This window comes from Mesoplodon mirus (genome assembly GCF_964341445.2).
Source record: "Mesoplodon mirus genome assembly, chromosome: 9".
Lineage (NCBI taxonomy): Eukaryota > Metazoa > Chordata > Mammalia > Artiodactyla > Ziphiidae > Mesoplodon > Mesoplodon mirus.
Genome location: NC_138985.1, coordinates 81,594,005 through 81,615,645, shown reverse-complemented (window position 1 = coordinate 81,615,645; position 21,641 = coordinate 81,594,005).

The following is a 21,641-nucleotide window of genomic DNA, read 5'->3' as shown; positions in this document are numbered from 1 at the left end:
AGAAAATCTTATCATGATCAAGTTGTTATTTTTTATTGAAGTAATCCAATATCTGAAGGCCTCATATCCAACCAATATGGTAGCCTTCTTTTCCACAAGAAGGCATGGTCTGGTTGGATAGCAGTAGAGTTGGGTGAAGTTGTATGCAATCACATCAGTCTATCAAATAACTAGAAGGTATGTGCTGAATGCTTATCATGTGTTTACTTGAAATATAATAGCACATGAACTGCATATTAACCGACTATAAAGGGAGGTCAGAGCCATGAAAATTGCTGTGGGCTGGAAAGGAGGAAGATGATTTCATAAATTAAGTAGGATTTATAGAAAGTCTTTTAGATTTCTTAAGAAATGAATGCTACGTGGAAATGGGGAAAGTAGGACATCGCAAAGAAAGAACAAACTGAGCAGATAAGAAGTAGTGATCAAAGTGTTTGAGAGATGGAACATGGAAGCTCTTGAAAACCCTCCCTCTTTTTATGTTTTATCTACAACTCTCCAATTTGACAACTTTTGACAATAAGAGGGTTAAATTTCGCAATGTTGTTCACCTTCTATTTGAGTTCAAAATATGCCTCCATAAAAGATCAGGCATTGTTGTGATGCTTACAAGCTCTAAGAGCATCGTTGCTGTGTCAGTTCTCCTTTTAGACTAATTCTATTCTCCTTTTACTCAGAAATCTAAGAGCTCACATTCCAGCTACCCAAGGGATTTTGTTTTTGTTTTTGTTTTTTAGTGAACTAGTACTAAAATCCTAGCCTTTTGCTTCACAATTGAAAGTAAATAATTTTATCTTACAGCATAAAACTATGATTTCTCCTATACTGTTCCTTCAGGTACATTTTAATCTAATAGAACCATTTTGTAAACATATGAAATGACAGTGCAGTCTTCTCCAAGTCAGACTTCGAACACAAATATATATATGTATATACACACATGCATAAATACACACACAAACGTATACACATGCACACTTCTTTATTACCTCAGAATGAAAATGCAAATGAATTTATTAGCCTAAGAGTGGCACCAAATGGAAATTTATGCACATACATTTAAAAAACAGAACCCTTGAAAATAAGGCAGTTGCAGCTATTAATTTTCCTTTTTGACAGTTTTTTAAATTCCTCTAAAAAAATGAAACAGCATGAATACTATCAATATATCACAACAGCCACATTAGATTTTGTGATATACATCATAATATAAAGAGCACTATTAGAGCACAACCTGGGAACCATTAAATCATTCTAAATCACTGTTACATTCCATTAGTGTCAATGGTGAAACCACATAATAGGCTTTATTACAAACTTCACCTTGGTAGGCCATTGTCTCTAATAACCACTTCTCTATGATGTGGTATCATACCCAGAAATCCAGGGAGATAATAAAGGCTCCCTTATTTCTTTTTTATTGGATGGGTAAAGTTAAATTTAGCTGTAAGTAAAAAAATCCTGAAGCTTTGTTCACTAACTGCGAGTTGCTGCTATTTGGACAAAAAAAAATTAGGCAGGCTTTGGAAGAACAGTTTGAAATATATTTAAAACCTGGCAATGCTGAGGCCAGGGTAGGCTGGGCAGTGCCAGCAATTACGATGTCATTTTTGAAATGCAGTTTAGCACATTTATGCGCCTCTTTACACTTTTGTTCAGGAGCAGAGTATTGATTATAGAAACACTGTAAGTTTCAAACCTGCCCTTTCCCTCATTCTCCCCTGGTTTGTGCTGTACCCTTTTAAAAAGTCATTTGGGCACTTTGTTGAGGTGAGGCTTGTAAGGACTTCAGCTCAAACTGAGATCAATTTTCAAATGTTTCAGGGAGAATTGTTGTACAGTGTTCTGTGCCCCTCTTCTTTACAAATAGAACCATTTATTCCCCTCCCCCTACTACGAATTTAGTCACAATCCCTTCACTCTATTTCTTAGATACACTTATAATCTCACCGCAAAGATTTCTACTACACGATAGACACCTTTGTTATTGGCTAAGGATGTTTTAGGATAGGATAAAATAAGTGAAAGTCAGATACAATTGCATAAATGAATAATAATATAATGAATGGTTGAAATAATTCATCATTTAATAGACTATCAGATCAAAGACAAAATTCTTTATGTTCTCTCTGTATTAGTTTTGATACAAAATTCTTTATATTCTCTCTGTATTAGTTTTGATAAATTGTAAAGTGTTTAAACAGTTATTGATTATAAATAAGTACATTTATTTTTGTAAAACAACAGTCGGTGCTCTGCAGGTGAGCTTTGAATAAGCCAGTTTAGGGCATTGAAATAGATTATTATTCTAATGGCTCCACTTTGCTTTTGGTCCATTCTTTAGGAACAGACTTAAAAAAACCCCAATAATACTACATGTATCCCTATGATAAGATGATGTTTAAAACTTAGGAAGAGAAAGCGATAAGGCAAAGAGGAACAAATAACAAATACATTAAGGGAAGTAGAAGTAAGTCACCAGGAGTTGAATACTTCAGAAGGGTAAACAAATAAAAATCATAGTGAGGAATCTGGTAGATGTACGTTTATAAGAGTTATCTAATAAAAGGGACAAAAATAAATAAAATTGGAAATCATAAAGTAGATAAAGTATAAGAAATATAGAAATCTGGTCTCATACCTGGTAGACTCATTTAAAGTATCCTCATGCCATGAAACACTTTTAGATTTCTCTGTTAATAGTGTTAGATTTCTTTGTTAATTTGCTTACCCAAATCAGATATACCAGATTGAATAAAACATGTCTCTCCATCCCTCCAATTTCTCTTCCCTTCCGTTTTCTTTGCTTCTTCCTCTCCGTTCGTATCTCTCTACCTGCCTCCCTCACTCTCCTTCCTTATCTTTTTCCCTCTGTCTCCCTCCCTTTCCCTCTTCTGTCCCGTCTCCCTCCTGTTAGCTCTCTTGCCCTCTCTTCTTCTTTCTTTCCTTCCTTTTAAAAAAAGTAAGTCTTTTTCAGTGCTGGTTTATGCATGATATGTTTGGAAATAACAATGCAGGAAGGTGTTAACATAGCACTTCATGGAAGGAAAAATAAAAAACCTGAAGTATTATGGCTTTTTTTATGAGGATTCGAACAGAAAAAAGAATAAGCTTGATTTGCTGTCTCTGTTGCCTAAAGAAAGTCTTTTAGCTAAAGCCTCACCTCTGACCTTGTTTTCCACTTTCAGGGTATATTGTATTTCTCTTTTTTGTTACATGTCTGGTTTGCAATGTCATTGATGTTCATAGGAAAGAGAGAGAATTGCTGTTTGAAAAGTCCATGCTTTGCTTTATGAAGGCTAGCTTTATTTTCTATTTTTGTGATATTTTCTTTTTTTGCTTTTGAAAAAAAAATCATGATAAAGGTCAACTCTTAAATACATTGGAAAACTTAGCTGAGTCAAAATTACAACATTTAAAAAATAATAGATGTTATCTTCTGATGTCAAATTGGCATATCAGACTTTATCACTTCAGAATGGAATCTCAAAGTGTCATGAATAAACTGGTATCGAATTAAAAGGAAAACATTGTTGATGTTTGTTCTAAAGCGCTGGTTTTAGGCTTCAAATGGAGAACACACTAGGTTTGATTTGTATCACACAGTTATCCAACAGAGTAGTTGTGTCTTCCAGATCAAAGAAAAAAAAAAAACCCAAGTCAAGCCATATATTATTGCTTCTTAATTTCATTTACCTTCTGATTCCAGGGAAGATTTTGCTGAAGGCTTAGGAAGAGTAAGAATCTACAGGGAGTGCTTCACTTGTGGCTTTGCCTAATTCTACATTCCTTCTAAATGGAAATGGTGACGGTTGGAAAGGTGGGGGGAAAACTTTGCGGTAGGATCATACTATGGCTAATCTGCCAGGATCAAATAACCTACTTATTACTGAATAAGCTAATCTGTTTTCCATATTCTGTACATCCATTCCAATTTTAAGAAACAGTGCTTAAGGAATCTGGATTAATATGTGATTGTAAAGCCTTCATGGAAAACCAAGAAAAGCAATGCCATTAAATACTCTTTCATAGACCTGGTGTGTATTTTGTGCAATATTTTTGTTAAATGCATATACGTTAAGATTTATAGCACTGCAAATCCTGAAACATCTTGCAAATTGTATACAGATTTAGAAAAGTAGACTTCCAGATCAGGCATTGGTTAATCAAATATATTATAACTTTTTTTTTTATAACTTTTTATAGTGACTGATTTTGAGAGTATAGTTTTGATATTATCCTCTTTCTATAGATGCTATACATTTCACTTAATGAAAATAGTTCACTTATCTTCTTCACTTACCCAAATAAAATGTAGGGTCATTTTCTTTAAACTATCACATAAATATACATGGATTTTCTTCTTGGGAATGATTACTTCACATGGTTTCCCATATAACCTTTACACATTAATGTATAGGATATTTAGAAGTCTGTAACTTTTTGGAAATTATAACTACAAGATGAAGGATTATTTTTCCTTAGAAGAAGACAGCCAATAGTATTTCATTCAGTTCATTTATGGCAGTATGTTAGAAAGCTGCCTGCTAAACCACAAATCTCATCCCGTTAACTCACAGAGTCCTATAACCTTGAGCTATTCAGATTTCAAATGGCCAAGTGAAATGTCCCTACCTTGCATTTTTTAGTAAATACTAAGGCATTTTAAGAAAACAGAATTGTTTGAGTGCCACAATTATTGTGAACATGTGGACAAATGAGACTTATTTGATGTAAAATGTATGAGGAGAAAAAAGTCACAAACATGTCATAGTCTAGGCATAGTTTAGACTAAATACTAAATATATTTTTCTCAGGTTCTCTGTTGTCTTCTTAAAGATCATCCCATGAGAGGTTCCATTCTTCTTTAATAAGTTAATTGAAAGTGTAGTTTTAAATAGGGGAGTTGAGTTAGAAACGGAGAAGGAAACAATGTGAAGCAAACATACATTGAAGGTTTGCTAGGCAGTAGGCACTTAATTGTCTATAAGTATCTTATTTAACCACTTAACAACTTTATGAGGGATGTGATGGAAATGGTGTTTCCCATTTTTTTTAAAGTGATTAAACTGAGAACCAGAGTTTCTTTCTCAAGGTAATATAACTAGGTCTTGAGTTTAGATGTTATAATTCTACTGAATTAAATGTAACACAATGGCTCCTGCCTCAGGGAATGGTTCATTCATTCATTCAACCAATTTTATTAAGGGTCTAGGATGCCAAATACTCTGTCAGTCTCAGAATACAAGCCTGTGAATACAACTCAGTGCCAGTCCTCAAAATTAGCATATTCTATGTGGGAGAGAGGCACCCAAATAGAAAAGTTCAATTTAGTATAACAAATGTTATGATAGAGGAACACATTCCGCACTGTGCTACCAATGTATTGGGGGCGGGGGAAGTTATGGTCTTTGTTGGAGAAGCAAGTAAAATCTTTCTCAGAAGAAGGTGTACTGGCATTGAGCCCTATGAGAAGTTAGTTTAGTGGAGCTGTGGGTCAGACAGAAAAGCAGCCACGTAATAATAAGGAGTCAAAAAGAGCAGGGACAATTAAGAATTTTAGTGAGATTTGATCTTTCTGTTGTGGGCATCAAATCAGTCGAGACCTTTGGCTGTATTTCTTTTTTTAATTAATTTATTTTTGCTGTGTTGGGTCTTCGTTTCTGTGCGAGGGCTTTCTCTAGTTGTGGCAAGCGGGGGCCCCTCTTCATCGCGGTGCACAGGCCTCTAACTATCGCGGCCTCTCTTGTTGCGGAGCACAGGCTCCAGACGCGCAGGCTCAGTAGTTGTGGCTCATGGGCCTAGTTGCTCCGCGGCATGTGGGATCCTCCCAGACCAGGGCTCAAACCCATGTCCCCTGCATTAGCAGGCAGATTCTCAACCACTGCACCACCAGGGAAGCCCCTTTTGGCTGTATTGTAACACAAGTGTAATCAGTGGAACGGAAATGATCATGGTTGATTTTTATTTTCAAAAGATTCCTCCCGCTGCATGTAGAGCAGAAGAGGCGATAGTGAATGCAGGGAGACCCGAGAGCTACTACAGTTATTTAAGTGACAGAAGAAGAAAGACTCCAGGATAGATTTTGGAAGTAGCATAGAAGGAGTTGCTGATAAATTACATGTGGACAATAAGGGAAAGGGAAAAAGAAAATCAAAGATGAGTGTATCAATTAATGTTTGGAGGCTTAAACACTAAAATGACTCTTTAAGTTGCAGTAGTCTTTTGAAAATAGAGTTTTCAGGAGCATCCTAACTTTTACTTCCTGAAAGAGTAAGAGAATGTAGAAACTTTTGTGGTAACAATTTGTGGAGCTGAATTATACTAAGACTCATTTCTAAGGCCGTCATGTCGATTTGTTTTCTGTGGATTTTGAGATTTGATTCAAAAGGCCCGTATTAATTACATGACAACACACGAGGAACGGACGGTCTCTTCAACAAACGGTGCTGGGAAAAGTGGATATCTGCTTGTAAAAGAATGAAATTGGATCCTTATCTTACCCCATATGTAAAAATCAACTCAAAATTAATTAAAGATTTAAATGTAAGATCTGAAACTGTAAAACTTTTGGAGGAAAACACAGGGGAAGAAACAGCTTCTTGACATTGGTCTTGGAAATGATTTCTTGGATATGACACCAAAAGCACAGGCAATAAAAGTAAAAATAAGACAAGTGCAACTACATCAGGCAAGTTATCAATCAGTCATTCAGTTGATCAGTTTATAGTTTGTTTTTGTCTCTTCTGATTAACAAAACAAGGTTCCAAATCAGTTCACAGGTAATGGAACTCCATGTACACTTAGGTGAAGTCATAGGACCATCACTGTCCTTTTCTCATAGCAGCCTTGGACCTGGTTAGGGACAGAAGGAAACACATGCAAAAATGAAATAGTCAAGCAATATACAATAATAGCTTCTATTGACTGAACATCTATTATGTGGGACTACATCAAACTTAAAGGCTTCTGTACAGCAAAAGAAACAAAATAAAAAAGCAACCTACAGAATGGGAGAAAATATTTCCAAGTCTTATATCTGATAAGGGTTTAGTAATATAAAGTACTCATACAACTCAGTAGCACAAAAGAAAAACTGATTAAAAATGGACAAAGGAGATCATATATGTTTCTTCAAAGAAGATATACAAATGACCAACAGTTAGAAAAGATGCTCAACATCACTAATCATCAGAGAAAGACAAATGAGACTTCAATGAGATACCATCTTACACCTGTTAGAATGGCTATTATATATAAAAAAAAACCTACAAAAGACGAGTGTTTGCAAGGACGTGGAAAAATTGGAACCTTGTACAGTATTGGTAGGGTTTCAAAATGGTTCAACACTATGGAAAACAGTACAGAGATATCTCAAAAAAAAAAAAAAAACAGAGCTACCATATGATCCTGCAATCCCACTTTTGGGTATTTATACAAAAGAATGGAAATCCTGATCTCAGAGTGATAGTAGCACTCCCATGTTTGTTGCAGCACTATTCACAATAACCAAGATATGGAATCAACCTAAATGCCCATCCATGGTTGAATGGATAAAAAAAATGTGGTATATACATGCAATTGAATATTATTCATCATTTAAAAAGAAAGAAATCCTGCAATATGCCACCTCAAGGGTGAACCTGAAGGACATTATGCTAAGTGAAACAAGCCAGTCACAGAAGGACAGATATTACATGATTCCACTTATATGAGGTATTTAAAATAGTCAAATTCAAAGAAGCAAAAAAAAAAAAATTTGGTGTTTACCAGTGTTCTAGAGCTCTGCTGTACAATATTGTGCTATAGATGATAATGCTATATTGTACACTTAAAAAATCTGTTAAGAGAGAGTAGTTCCTATGTTAAGTATTCTTGCCACAATAAAATAAAATTAACAACAAACAAACTTCTGAAGAGGTCATGATTATTTAATGTTCAGTTACAGGGCATGATGGGAGTTGTAGTTTTCAGTTATTCATATGTGGTTTGTGGAGCATTATCTAGCCTTGCAAAATTCCACTCACCTGTCAAAAATATCACTTGCCCCAGGCAAATGGTTGAATGCAATTCTGCAAGACTGATTTATATAGAGCAGTGGGTGACAACCAGTTGCAATTTATAATTTCTTGGAAATAGCGCTACAACTACAGGTCTCCTTCCTTCTTCCTACAGAAAACATCCAGGCATACCCATAAGGTTTTTGGTAATATAGTGAAGCTACCAGCAGGTAAATAATCACCACACACTGAGCATCATTGTAGGTATTAATAGTGGTTGTCAGGGCACTTAAAGTGTGCACAAAACAGACACAAAGAAATTATATACACAGGCTATACTCTGAATCAGACTCAAAAGTAGATAGTTCTGGTTATAAGGATATTTAGGGAGATTTTTAAAAAATACTTAGGATGACAGAATTTCATTACTGGATTGGGGATTACCCTTTTATTCCTTCTGAGAATAAGCAATGATAAATGGAAAAATGCCAGACCAAAGCAAACTCATCTTTAAATGATGAAGTGAAAAGAACAATGATGATCAAAAGCCTTGGTGACTACTAAACAAGTTACAGTTTGTCCCCTGGAGAGCTATAATGGGCTTTACTTGTCATTAGGAGGAAGATTAAGTGCCGATGGTTTGGACTTGGTTAATTATACACTCAAATCCTTTCAGTATATCACAGAAGCCAGGCTTTTTGCCTTTGCATATCTGTATCGTGGTTCTTTGGATTGCTTATTGGTTATTTCTCTTGACAACTTGAACCTGAACATTAAATCCCATTGGCAACAACTATCTGTCAAGAGCAAAAAAAGAAAAAAATTAAAAAAAATAAGATTTGTATATTTAGTTTTCATTATAGAAGTATTTGTAGTTGAAAAAATATGTACCTGTTAAGTTTTCAACATCTTGCTGGGGATGCAATGCTGTTGTGATTTCAGAACCTGGCTGACAAATTCACGTTTCAGTATAAAGACAAATCAAGGGTTTTTCTTCCACCCCTCCCAACTCCTTTTTTAATTCTTTTTTTCTTACTGCTTTGACAGTCATACATAACAATTTGAGACCTAAGTGCCACTTTGATGCACTATATTCTATTATTAAGTGGCACAGTCACTATAGACTAGATGATGGGCCTCTACTAAAGGCATTGTGAATTAAACAGCTTTCTATGATGGGAAACTGAGTGGTCCAAAGAATTCTGAAATATTTAAAAAAATAATTAAAAAGTCTTTCAGAAACATCAAAGTATATAATTTAAAATAATCTCAGGTAGTAAATGGTAAACTGTGGAAAACAAAATATTTTTTAGCAGAATAGTTAAAGTTTAGAGGAAACATTAAATATATTAGCAAACATCCTAAAACCTACAATTACTCATTTCAAATATGAGTGCATGATGGGTCTTGAGGAAAACTAAAGAGCAGCGTGAACCTATGCAGACTTTAAGAGGGGAAGAAATGAATGTTTATTATGTGACAGTAATTTTACACCATATTAATAGAAGAATATTCTAAGAGTATTTCTTTATACCTAAAAGGTAAAATGTCCACTCAAGTAATATTGACTTAAAGTACTTAAATTAATTCTTTTGTCGATATCTCTACAGTAAATCAATACACCTAGAATTAAACAGCAGTTTTTGCCAGAAGGCAGGCTAATCTTGGTAATTTTTAGTTACAATTCATTAATCAATTAGTCTCCAGGAAAAAAATAAAAACAAAGCAGCAAGAATTTGATAAAGATGCCAAATAATAGAAGTTTAATATTTCTTCACAGGTTCTTCTTTTAATTCAGGGATTCAGGGAATAAAATAAATCAAAAGCTACACTGTTACAAATCCCTATTATATTTTAGCTAACAAAATTAAGTAATTACTTTTTCTAGAAATATATTAAAAATAAAATTTTGGGGCTTATTGCACTCTAGGATATAATGGGCCCCCAAATATTTTTTTCATAAGGTTATTAAAGACAAAGGAATTATTTTACAGACATTGATCCTGTGATATGTCCTAGGGCAAGGTGGGGGGGAAGACAAGAAGAATTGAAACTTCTGTTAATCCATATAGTTGTTCTGAAATATTTGCCGTAACAGTTATCTCTTTATGGTTTTGACAACTCAGTCAAACTGATGAGAATCCGAGGATGTGAGTTACAATTTCAGTGCTCAGTACTCCAAATCTGTTTTTTTTCTTTCTTATTTTTCTCCACTAGAGAGACAAAATTGAATTATTCCTTTATCCTCTTTAACTGGTAATCCCACAAAGCAAGAAAAAATACATCAAGGATAAAGGGGGTATTTTATACCTTTTATAGGGTGATGGTAGAGAGCTATGGCTCTGTGAAACAGCAGTCAAAAGTAAATACATTGTTTCTGATGTACTTGAGGCTGAGTCATTTAAGAAAGATAGAAAAAATGAATTTCATCAGTTTCCCACTTTACACTTCTGAAGTGCTAAAGGAGTTAAAAAGAGAGAGAGAGAAAAAAGTAATTATGGGAAATAAAATAAGAATTTTCTTAGTTACAATTCCTGGCCCTTTGCTGATTGCAGTAAATTATAAATTATGCAGTCAATGTAGGCCAACAAAAGAAGACATCTTCAAATCTCAGTCAAAGATAATTACTTAAGTCGGCTGAATGTTCCCTTTTCATAGAGTGTGATCTCTCTCTGACAGCTCACACTGACAGATGACCTTCTCGGCAACGTTCTTATCCTTCGGATCATGAGCAGTGTGCCTCTCTCCCTGAATATCTCTATATATTTGTGACACTAAGCTTTCAAATACAGCTATTGACAAATCAGAACATCAGTCTAAGTGCTGGTCTTCCTATCACTCACAATAAAGTAGCTATCACTTGTGGTGGTGTAGAGCAAGCACATCTCTGAAAAATGAGTTCTCACCAAGTGCTAATTTGACACAGCTCGCTTGCCTTCCCATAATTGCTCTGTCATTGTCAGTTGGCAGTTCGGGCTCATTCCTGGAAGCTGTGCCGTACAATTGGATACAATTACTCCCATTTACCACCACTATTATGCCACTGATGTTGCCCAGTCCGCATATTGACATGCCTCATTAAACCTGGATGCGGGCCATTAATGAACATTGTTAGCATTTCTCTTAAACTTTTTTGCCTCTAATAAACAGTCAGTGTTCCATGAAGGAGCACTGCCATCCTTGTGATATGATATTTATTATCTTATGGGGGAAGGGGACTCTGCAAATGGAAACTATCTAGTTGCGGAGGGAGAGATATACAGTTAGATCAGTGGATAATATCGCTGATCAGCGGGAACCTTTCTCTGTCAGGAGCATCCTAACCATTAACCGAGTGACCTCTTCTGTCCAAAAGAAGACAAGCAGGATAAACATGAACACCCCAGAAGTACCCACACCACAGCAGGCTTCTCAAGGTTGCATCATTGCCAACACTTCTCTCTAGCCCTCTCCTACCCCCAGGTGGTGCTATGTGCCATGACAAAGATAATTTTGCCCTGGGTCTTCAATCCATTATGTCCAGCTAACTTCAACGTGCATTTTTATTCAGAGATAATTATGTGTTGATCAGAGAAGTCAGCAGCTGTCACCCATATAGCAGGCACACCTGCAGTGTGACATAGGTGGTAACGATGGCATGCTCTTGAGCTGTCATGACACGGACAGGGACTTTATTATGTATATGTCATCATTTCTCTTAAGAAAATTATACTTTCCCACACAATGATAATAATGAACCTTTAGAACACTCCCATAAACCTCATTTGCAGTTTTATTCTTGACCTTCGTTAAATACATTCTAAATATGTAGAAACACCTATAAATATAGTGTGCTTTGAGTCTCTATAAATAAGTTTGTATCTGTAACCAAGTATGAGATATCAAATTGGAAATATAGAGCTTTGAACTAAAAACTAAAAATGTCTTAAATGCGCTTTGAATTAAAAACTAAAAATGTCTTAAATGAAAATAATTTAGCCACTTTGGCATTTTTAACTTTTCCACAATTATAAGAACATAAATATTTATACATTTGGAGGTATTTGTTGAACTGATATATGAGTGCCACCAAAATGGACTTTACTGGATTAACTAGTGTCAAGTTATCATGTATATTCTATAATTAAATTTACGTGATAAAACTAAAGAGAAAATCTTCATGTAGACAATGTTGACTTCTAAACCTTTATGCATATAAGATTTAAATAAAAATTTCCTATTAAGTCAATGTAATAACTGAGTTGACATCTATATGACGCTGAGGCATATAGAAAACAGAGGCAATTTAAAAATTTTAGTTGCAAACCTTGTTCATAACTATAGAATTAAAGTATATGTTTTAGAAAGATGATATGAAATTGACCTGAGCTAAATTTTGGATAAGGTGATTCGTTACATTAAAAACCTATAAAGGAATGGTTAAGGGATAATTTTTAAAATGCTGTTCTTTCAACTCCATAATCCATTACCCTTACAGACCTGTAGAGTTTGGAGGAGTAAGTGGCATAGAGCATCCACGATCCTGGGCAATTTAGGGTCATTAATATTTAATAGTTGGCCTAAGATCACCTCTGTATTTATTTCTTGTGGGTCCTTTTAATAGAAACAAGGGTCTCCCTCCTCTCCTTTTAGTTAGGAAATGTAATCTGTAGCAACTTCCAGGATTCACTGAGCCCTGTCCCTTTCTCCCCTAGTCTGACTAAATCAGAAATTTATTTATTGAACAGTTATTATTTCCTAGATACCATAACAAACCTTCTTTGCATTATTTCACTTAATCTTCATCAAATCTATGAATTAGGTACTATTGTTATCCTCACTTGAGAGAGTATACTGAGGAACAGAGCAGTTAAGTAACTCTCCCAGGGTCAACAGAGCTCTCAGCAGAGGCAGGATTTATACCCAGGGAAGGTGTCTCCAATGACCATATTCTTAACCAATATTTGACACTGCCTCTCAAATGACTGACATTTCTGTCTTTAAAATGGCAAGCCAGTTTGATTCATTTATTTCCACAGGATTAATTTTTTTTATTGGAGTATAGTTGCTTTACAACGTTGTGTTTCTGCTGTACAACGAAGTGAATCAGCTCTGTGTATACATATGAAATTCACTGTTTTGCATAAGGCTCGCAAATAAAGAAAAACTGTTCTGACATAGTGAAAGAATTATGGAAAGTGTAGACTTAATTAGATTATGTTCTGTAACTTTCAATATTGGGGGTTATTCTGTATTTTGGTACATAAAAATGCAAGGTAAAAAGATTGAATTTATTTTTTATTTGAATGTATTCTGTTTTAGAAATAGAAATATATGTCCTTTGTCTCTCTTTTTAAAATATAGGTCTGATTTCTTTGATCTAGTCATTTTTGATCCGTCATTTACAAAAAGAAGGTGATATATTTTCATACGATATGGTTTACTTTTTTTTAGTCTGATGTCTAATTTAACCTCAAAGCCATTCTGCCTTTTGGTTTCTGCTGAGTTTTTCCAAAGGTTTCAAGAGCAGTGACTTTATCTTTGATGTGGACATCTATCTGTTATATGGAACAGGGCTAAGATCTCCAACTCATGTAACTTGCTAGTTTGATAGTTGGAATAGTTGCTTGTGAAACTAGTAAACTCTGTCTTTTCCACATTTGATCATATTCTTTGTGGGTCAACTAAAGCCAATAAATAATTTTATAGTTGAATGAAAAAAGAAATGTTTAAGAATTTCTTTGGCTAGATTTTGTTTTTTGGCAAGGGAAGGCTACGCCACTTTAATTGCCCTCAGTAAGGATCTGTCAGCATAAACCTTGAAGTATTATTTTGGAAATTCCTGGGCTTGTTAATCATTTTAATTACAATTAAGCTTAAAATTGTCTGCTTCTTCTCTGCCCCCCAGTGTTCCAGCAGTGTGGGAATAGAAAGAGAGGTGTGAGATGTGGCTAGCCAGGTAAACACAGGCTAGTGTTAAATTTTATGAAGGGGAAAGATTATATTCCCTGCTGGTGTTCTTTTCCCTTGTCTGTATGTTACGAAAGTGAGAGATAAACTCTGGTTGGCAACCAGAGTAGTCTTTGATGTGAGGATAGATGGAACTGTAGCAGAAGCGATGATCAGGTCTGCAAATAGAGAAAAACATAACTGGCTGAGTTAATGATATACTCACCAATGGCCTAGGAGTTTTATGGTGTCATGTCTTACAATTAGGTCTTTAAACTATTTTGAGTTTATTTTTGTATATGGTGTGAGGGAATGTTCTAATTTCATTGTTTTACATGTAGCTGTCCAGATTTCTCAGCACCACTTGTTGAAGAGACTGTCTTTTCTCCATAGTATATTTTTGTCATATACTATGTCTCCTTTGTCATAGATTAATTGACCATAGGTGAATGGGTTTATTCCCAGGCTCTCCTGTTCCATTGAGCAATGTGTCTGTTTTTTGGACCAATACCATGCTGTTTTGATTACTGTAGTGAAGTCTGGGTGGGTTATACCTCCAGCTTTGTTCTTTTTTTTCAGGATTGCCTTGGCAATTTGGAGTCTTTTGTAGTTCCATATAACCATAAATCTCCTAGAAGAGAACATAGGTGAAACACTCTTTGACGTAAATCATAGCAATATTTTCTTAGATCGGTCTCCCAAGGAAAAATTAATACAAGCAAAAATAAACAAATGGGACCTATTTAAATTTTAAAGCTTTTGCACAGCAAATGAAAACCATCAGCAAAATGAAAAGACAACCTATAGAATGGAAGAATTTTTTGCAAATGATGCAACTGATGAGGGGTTAATATCGAGACTATAGAAAAAGCTCATATAGCTCAATATCAAAAAAACAAGTAATCCAATCAAAAAATGGGCAGAAGACTTGAATAGACATTTTTCTAAAGGAGACACACAGATGGCTAACAGGCACATGAAAAGATGCTCAACATGAACTGATTATTAGAGAAATGAAAATAAGATCCACAATGAGATATCACCTCTCACTGGTCAGAATGGCTATTATCAAAATGTCTACAAATAATAAATGCTAGAGGCGGTGTGGAGAAAAGGGAACCCTCCTACACTGTTGGTGGGAGTGTAAAATTGGTGCAGCCACTATGAAAAACAGTTTGGAGGTTCCTTAAAAAACTGAAAATAGAACTACCAAATGATACTGCAGTTCTACTCCTGGGTATATATCTGGAAAAAACGAAGACACTAACTCAAAAATATACATGCACCCTAGTGTTCATAGCAGCACTGTTTACAATAGTCGAGACATGGGGGCAACCTAAGTGCCCATCAACAGACGATTTTATGACTGGAATATTACTCAGCCACAAAAAGAATGAAATATTGCCATTTGCATCAACGTGGCTGAATCTAGAGAATATTATGCTTAATGAGATAAGTCAGGCAGAAAAAGACAAATACTATATGATATCACTTATATGTGGACTCTGAAAAATAATACAAATGAATCTATATACAAAACAGAAACAGACTCAGACATAGAAAACAAACTAATGGTTACCAAAGGGGAGAGAGAGAAGAGAGAGAAAAATTAGGGGTATGGAATTAACAGATACAGATGACTGTACATAAAATAGATAAGCAACAAGGATTTACTATATAGCACAGGGAATTATACCCAATAATTTATAATAACTTATAATGGAATACAGTCTGCAAAAACCTGAATCACTGTTCTGTATACCTAAAACTAATGCAATATTGTAAATCAATTATACTTAAAGTTTTAAAAAGTATACAGAGAAATAAAAAGAAATGACCTAGGAGTTTGGCTTAGCTTGCTGCAAGCTGCAGTACTCAGACCAAAATAGTTAGAAAGAGGTACATTTTACATTCATGCTTATTCTTTTGGGAGAAAGTATTTCTCCTCTCTCCTTCAGTGAGATATTTTAATGATTCACATTCATTCATTCAAAAATGTTTTACTGAATGCCTGTAAGTATGAGGCAGTGTTCTAGGACGGGGGGATACATCAATAAAAGAGATAAAAAAAAAAAAAAAAAAAAAAAAAAAAACTCCTGTCTGCAACGTTGACCAAAAAATAATTCAGAAGTCTTCAAGTAAGAAAATTGTTTATTTGGAGTCTTAAGAATTAGAATTTGGAAGACAGGTTTGTTCTTCCCCAGAAAGAGTGTTCTGGGGAGAAGGAGTCAGGGGCTTAAAAAGGCAAAAGCCATGAGGTTGTGCTCTGACACACGAAAAGAAATATTTGTCTTAAGGGATGGTTATCGTGAGTTATTTTAGATTAAGTGTTCCATAAGTATCTTGAGTTTCTGGCAGATGTTCTGGATACTCTCTTTAAGTACAATAAGTAGTGAAAAGGTCAAATCCCATCCAGGCTGAGACATGCATAAGTTACACTTCATCATTGGCCTCCCAGCTCCATTTTAGAGAGCTCTCTTAGCAATACTGACTCCTTTTGATTTTCCTTTCACATGAGAAAATATAACAACTTGTAGCAACATGCTGTTCTTAAAATTGAGTCGTTGGTTTTCCATCTCCCTTTTAGAAGTGCTAATGCCATGCCCCTCTTATCTCAAACAGAACTGGAGATCATCATGCCTGAAACAGGCAGCACAGATTCTTATCTGGGTTCTAAAAGCTGTAATGTCAATACTAGGTAACGAATCCAGCAAGTTTTTTCTTTCTGCGAGTATTGGGTTGGCCAAAAAGTTTGTTCAGGTTTTCCGTAAAACCCGAACGAACTTTTTGGCCATCCCAATACTATGTTGGAGAAGGACTGCATTGTCAATCTGTTCAGTGTGGTACTGAGTTGCACAAGTCCCTAAACAACATTCACAGATTGGCAATGGTTTATGAATTTATATTTTCCTTCAGAGGTTAATTTAGCTGCCAGAGTTAAAGACATTTGAGACTAATTTTGCATAATTTTTGTTTTCTTATAGCATATTGAGCAGAAAGTTTCAGTGAAGCAGAGTAAAAATGTTAACAAACATATTATGTCCATTGGTTTCCCGTTATTCATTTATATTACATATACATGAAAGAAGCACATTCGGCCCTACTGTACTAGCTGGCTTAGAATTTAGTTACTTATTTACTGCTTTTTCTCACTTTATATGATTAATAATTTTTATAAACTAGCTGTTCTAGGACATCTTAATTATTATTAATATAATAACACATTTTATTTAACACGTGTATTTTTGAAACACACTCTGTCCCATTATTTATATAAGCCCTTGTTGCGTTATTATTTCATCTATGGTTTCTCATAGTTTCCACACATGGTGCTGCCAATTTTACACTTCTTATAATGTTTAAACTTTTGATTCAATAAATAAGAATTCAAAAACATTAAAAGTAACTGGTTAAGCATATAAAAAATTCTTTCAAACATACGTATATACTGTATTATGGTCCAAATAGATGACTCATATGGTTCAATGCAGAGAAGTTAAATGTTTTATGATGTCACTACATGCCAGTCATTTTTTGTATAAAATTTATAAATTAATTGGATTTTCTTGACATAACAATTGGGTGTTTGCTTATTTATTAACTGGAGCAATTACATAACAATAAAAATTGAACTCTAAATATATGTATAAATTGGTAGTAATGATAGGTAAAAATAATACAAAAACAATAGATCCTTATATATGTAGAATGCTTTATAATCCATACAGTTTTTTCTATCGTGTTCTTATAGAAATGCTTTCTGATTGTTAAGATTGGAGTCTTTAATCACAAACTTGTCTCTGTGGAGAGTGGAACATTTTGAAACCTAGCTCTCCCCAGGAATGAAGACAATATGAAGCCGTTTATAAAAACTTAGCACATTTTGGCATCCATTTGACCATCTCTCTTTGTAAACAAAAAGCTAGAAGAGGGAATTTCCATCATTCCGTATAATTTACTTCTACACAGTTATAGTAAACTACCTATAATTCACTTTATGGTATGGGTTGAATTCTTTTATTTTTTCTCTACCAAGAATTTCAGACATTATTAAAGAGAAGTATCTGAATCAAATGGATCAAAATAACATTACCATGAAAACTATAATGCCAAGAAAAAAATAGTGAACAGCCCCCCTCACAAAATGGCACTTTCTTAATATGACATATTTTTCATAAGCAGATGGAAAGAACAGCCAAGATCCATGCTTGCAAGATGGATTTGAATATGAAGTTTTGAATCAACATTTGAAAATGATAGATGAAATAGAAGTCAGCATTTCTGAACTGAAAAGCTTTCTTTTTTTGAACCATTATTCTTATCATATTAAAGTTTGGAAAATTGAGAACCAGAAAATTAGAATATAATAGTGAAGAAGTTGCACGCATAACTAACATATAAAGGCAGGAAAAAAATCTGAAAAGAAGAATGAGGGAAAGTGTTAGAATAGTGAAGATAAATGCACGACAGCAAGTAAGAAGTTGTGAAAACATGATTGCACCCTCTCTTCCAACTCCTCATAGTCCCTGTGTAAAATATCCTTTCAAAATTTTATTTTCAGATCTTTTCCATCTCTTTCCTTCTTATTTAACATCTGATTAACAACATGTGGGAACATAAATGCTTCTACATGTATCCTTTAGCAGGAGGTTGAAAAATTATGGATGTAGAATATAGAATACAGATGGTCCCCGAGTTAACCATGGTTCGACTTACGATTTTTTGACTTGACAATGGTGTGAAACCAATACAAAATCAGTAGAAACAGTTCTTCAGATTTTGAATTTGGATCTTTTCTCGTGCTAGTGGAATGTGGTATGATACAAGATATTCAAACTTTATTATAAAATAGGCATTGTTAGGTGATTTTGCCCAACTGTAGGCTAACTTACTTGTTCTGAGCATGTTTAAGGTAGGCTAAGCTAAGCTATGATGTTTGGTAGGTTAGGTGTATTAAATGCATTTGGGACTTAACAGTATTTTCGAATTAGGATGGGTTTATTGGTATGTAACTTCATTGTAAGTCAAGGAAGATCTGTATACTTTTAAAGAAGGATTCAGGAATTCAATTGTTTGTAGTTAGTTCATATCACATTTGTACCATTGAATCTCATATGATTTTGCAAAACTAATAGCTGCTTACATAGACTGGACACATAGTCAAGGAGTAAAAATATCTAAAGTGAATGTATTGAATCAATGTAAATATCCCAAGTTACACTGATTCACTTCTTTCCCTATTTTAAGTAACAGTATTTGTTACAATGCCTTAATATTTATGTCAAGATGCAAGACACATGATTGAGGTGTATACATAATATTCATTGCACATTATTTCTTATACTATGAGAAGCCTGCTGCAAAATTGAAATTCAAGTATTTCCATATATATATCCATTCATAAAAATTAAGATAGTCTCAGTATAAGCCACATTATATTCCCAGTGAAAGTTTATAAAACATACTACTTACAATAAAATTTGACAAAAAGATTTAAGTCTACCAAAAACATGAATGCTGTTGTTTTCAGGAAGGTGTAAGTGGCTGGGAGCCAGCTGTAGCAGTTCATGCCAGAAAATCTGTACGCCAGAGCCTTATAGAGAATGATTAGTTAACATCATTTTAATGATGAATTAATGAGCAGTAAAAGCATTCTAATTCCAATATGTACAAAACCTTCTACTTGAAGACACAGGACCAGGGAGAACAGATCCATGACCTTTGTGATACTGGCAAAGGTTGGGTTCACTACAGTTAACGTCCAATCTGTCTTTCAAGGTTAACTACACATGCCATGCTGGGAAATGAAACAATTACTAACGAATTTTATAGGTATATTCTGTCAAATTTAAAAGGCAATCAGAAGTCTAAATGAAAATTATGCCTGAGGAAAGCATATAAAAGGAGAGAAACTAGGAAGGTGTGTGTAGGTACCTCTATGTATGTGTGTATTTCCTGAAAAAGACACCTTCAGAAAATGGCAGCATAAACTTTTAAAGGACACAAATGAAAACCCTTACATGGAATGAAGGGAATACCCAGCTTGTGGGAATGGGAGTGTATTCAGGAAAGACAGCATCTAATCATCTGGGCAACACTAGCACAGCAAGGGTAGACGATTCATTATTCTGTAATTAACTTTTAATTAACTTTACTCTGCTTTACTTATTTTAGAAAATTAAATAAACTTCATTTTATTGCTCATGCTAAACCAATGAGCAGAAGCTAGAGTTCTGTTCTAATTAAAATAAGCAGTTGAGCAAAATTGTGTGTAAAGCATAATGAAGAACTGTTTCTGTCCAGTTGATATATTTCATATGTTCTGAAACACTTTGATAGGTTTTTCAAGAATTCTATTAGTTAGGCACTGAAGTCTTATAAAAATATGTGATTTAAGATATAATATTATAGGCCAGTCTTCAGTATGGGACACATAATTAATTTAAACTTGTTAAGTAACATTTCGAATTTGATGATAGAGAGAGAGGAGAGAAGAAGGAAGAAGGGAGGGAGAGGGAAATAATTTGAAATTATGCTATTTCATCAGTCATCAAAGCTGTATATATGTATATGTGTAGTATTCGTATATTAGTAGGAACCTAGGAGCCAAAAGGAGAAGTTATAGAGTTAATATAGTAATATTACATATTTTGCATCTGTTTTTTAGAGTCTAGTTGTTTTACTCATTTTTAAACATTTGGTACATGTTTTGATGTTAAGCCTAAGACAGTGAAATTCAATAATCAAGTGATATTCTAATAGTTCTAATCATGTGCTACAAAAGAATATTTGATAGAAGAATAAATTACATTTAATTTGGCAAACTTGACCTTTAATGTTCTTAACATAAAAGTCAAATGAGTTTACTTGAACACCTAAATTATGAAGATATTTTCTGTTTTGTTTATAACTCCTAACGTACATAAAAACATGTACATAACTCTAATGTATCATTTACTGAAATCCTTTATTTCACCAATTAAGAACTTCTGGGTTCCTTGCTGACAGTCACCTGCATCTCCATTCCATAATAGTAACCCAATGACCATTCAATTCTGATTTCAGATTCTAAATTCTATAATTTGGAATTTCTGAAATCTTTCTGACTATCAGCTCTGATTTCCGCCTTCTCTAATTTTTAATTTCTTCTGAATCTACTTTTTCCTTATCATGTGCTCTTATTAAATATTGTGTTCTCTAAGGACATCATCTCTTTCTGGTTGCATTACTTTTCTACCCAGCCTTTAAACGTAGTCAACCTTATCAACAGTATAAACACTAGCATCCTAGAGATTCCTTGCCCTATCAAAAACTCCTAGATAACCAGTCTCCGCTTTCTCCACCTGCAAAGCATTGAGCATTGCAAAGTAATATGTATAGGAAACTAGGGAAGTGAAAACGAACCAGGCCAAATAACTGGATTGGATCAAAATCATCTTTAGCTAGAACTTTCTCATACTCTTAAATCTACTTAGTTCAGCTCTTGATACATAGAAGATGATTAGAAATCTTTAATTTTTTTTTGCCTGTTTGTTTTAAAGTGGGTGAATTAATGAATTCGGTCCACAGCAAATTCCTTTCATTTAATGCCAGCTAAGCACTTCTTTATTCTCAATAATCCCTTTATTCATCTTTGACTACACGCTTTGCCAAGGGAGCAGCAGACCTCTTGTTACTCTTGGAAGCATCTCTCTTAAAACTGAAAAACTTTGG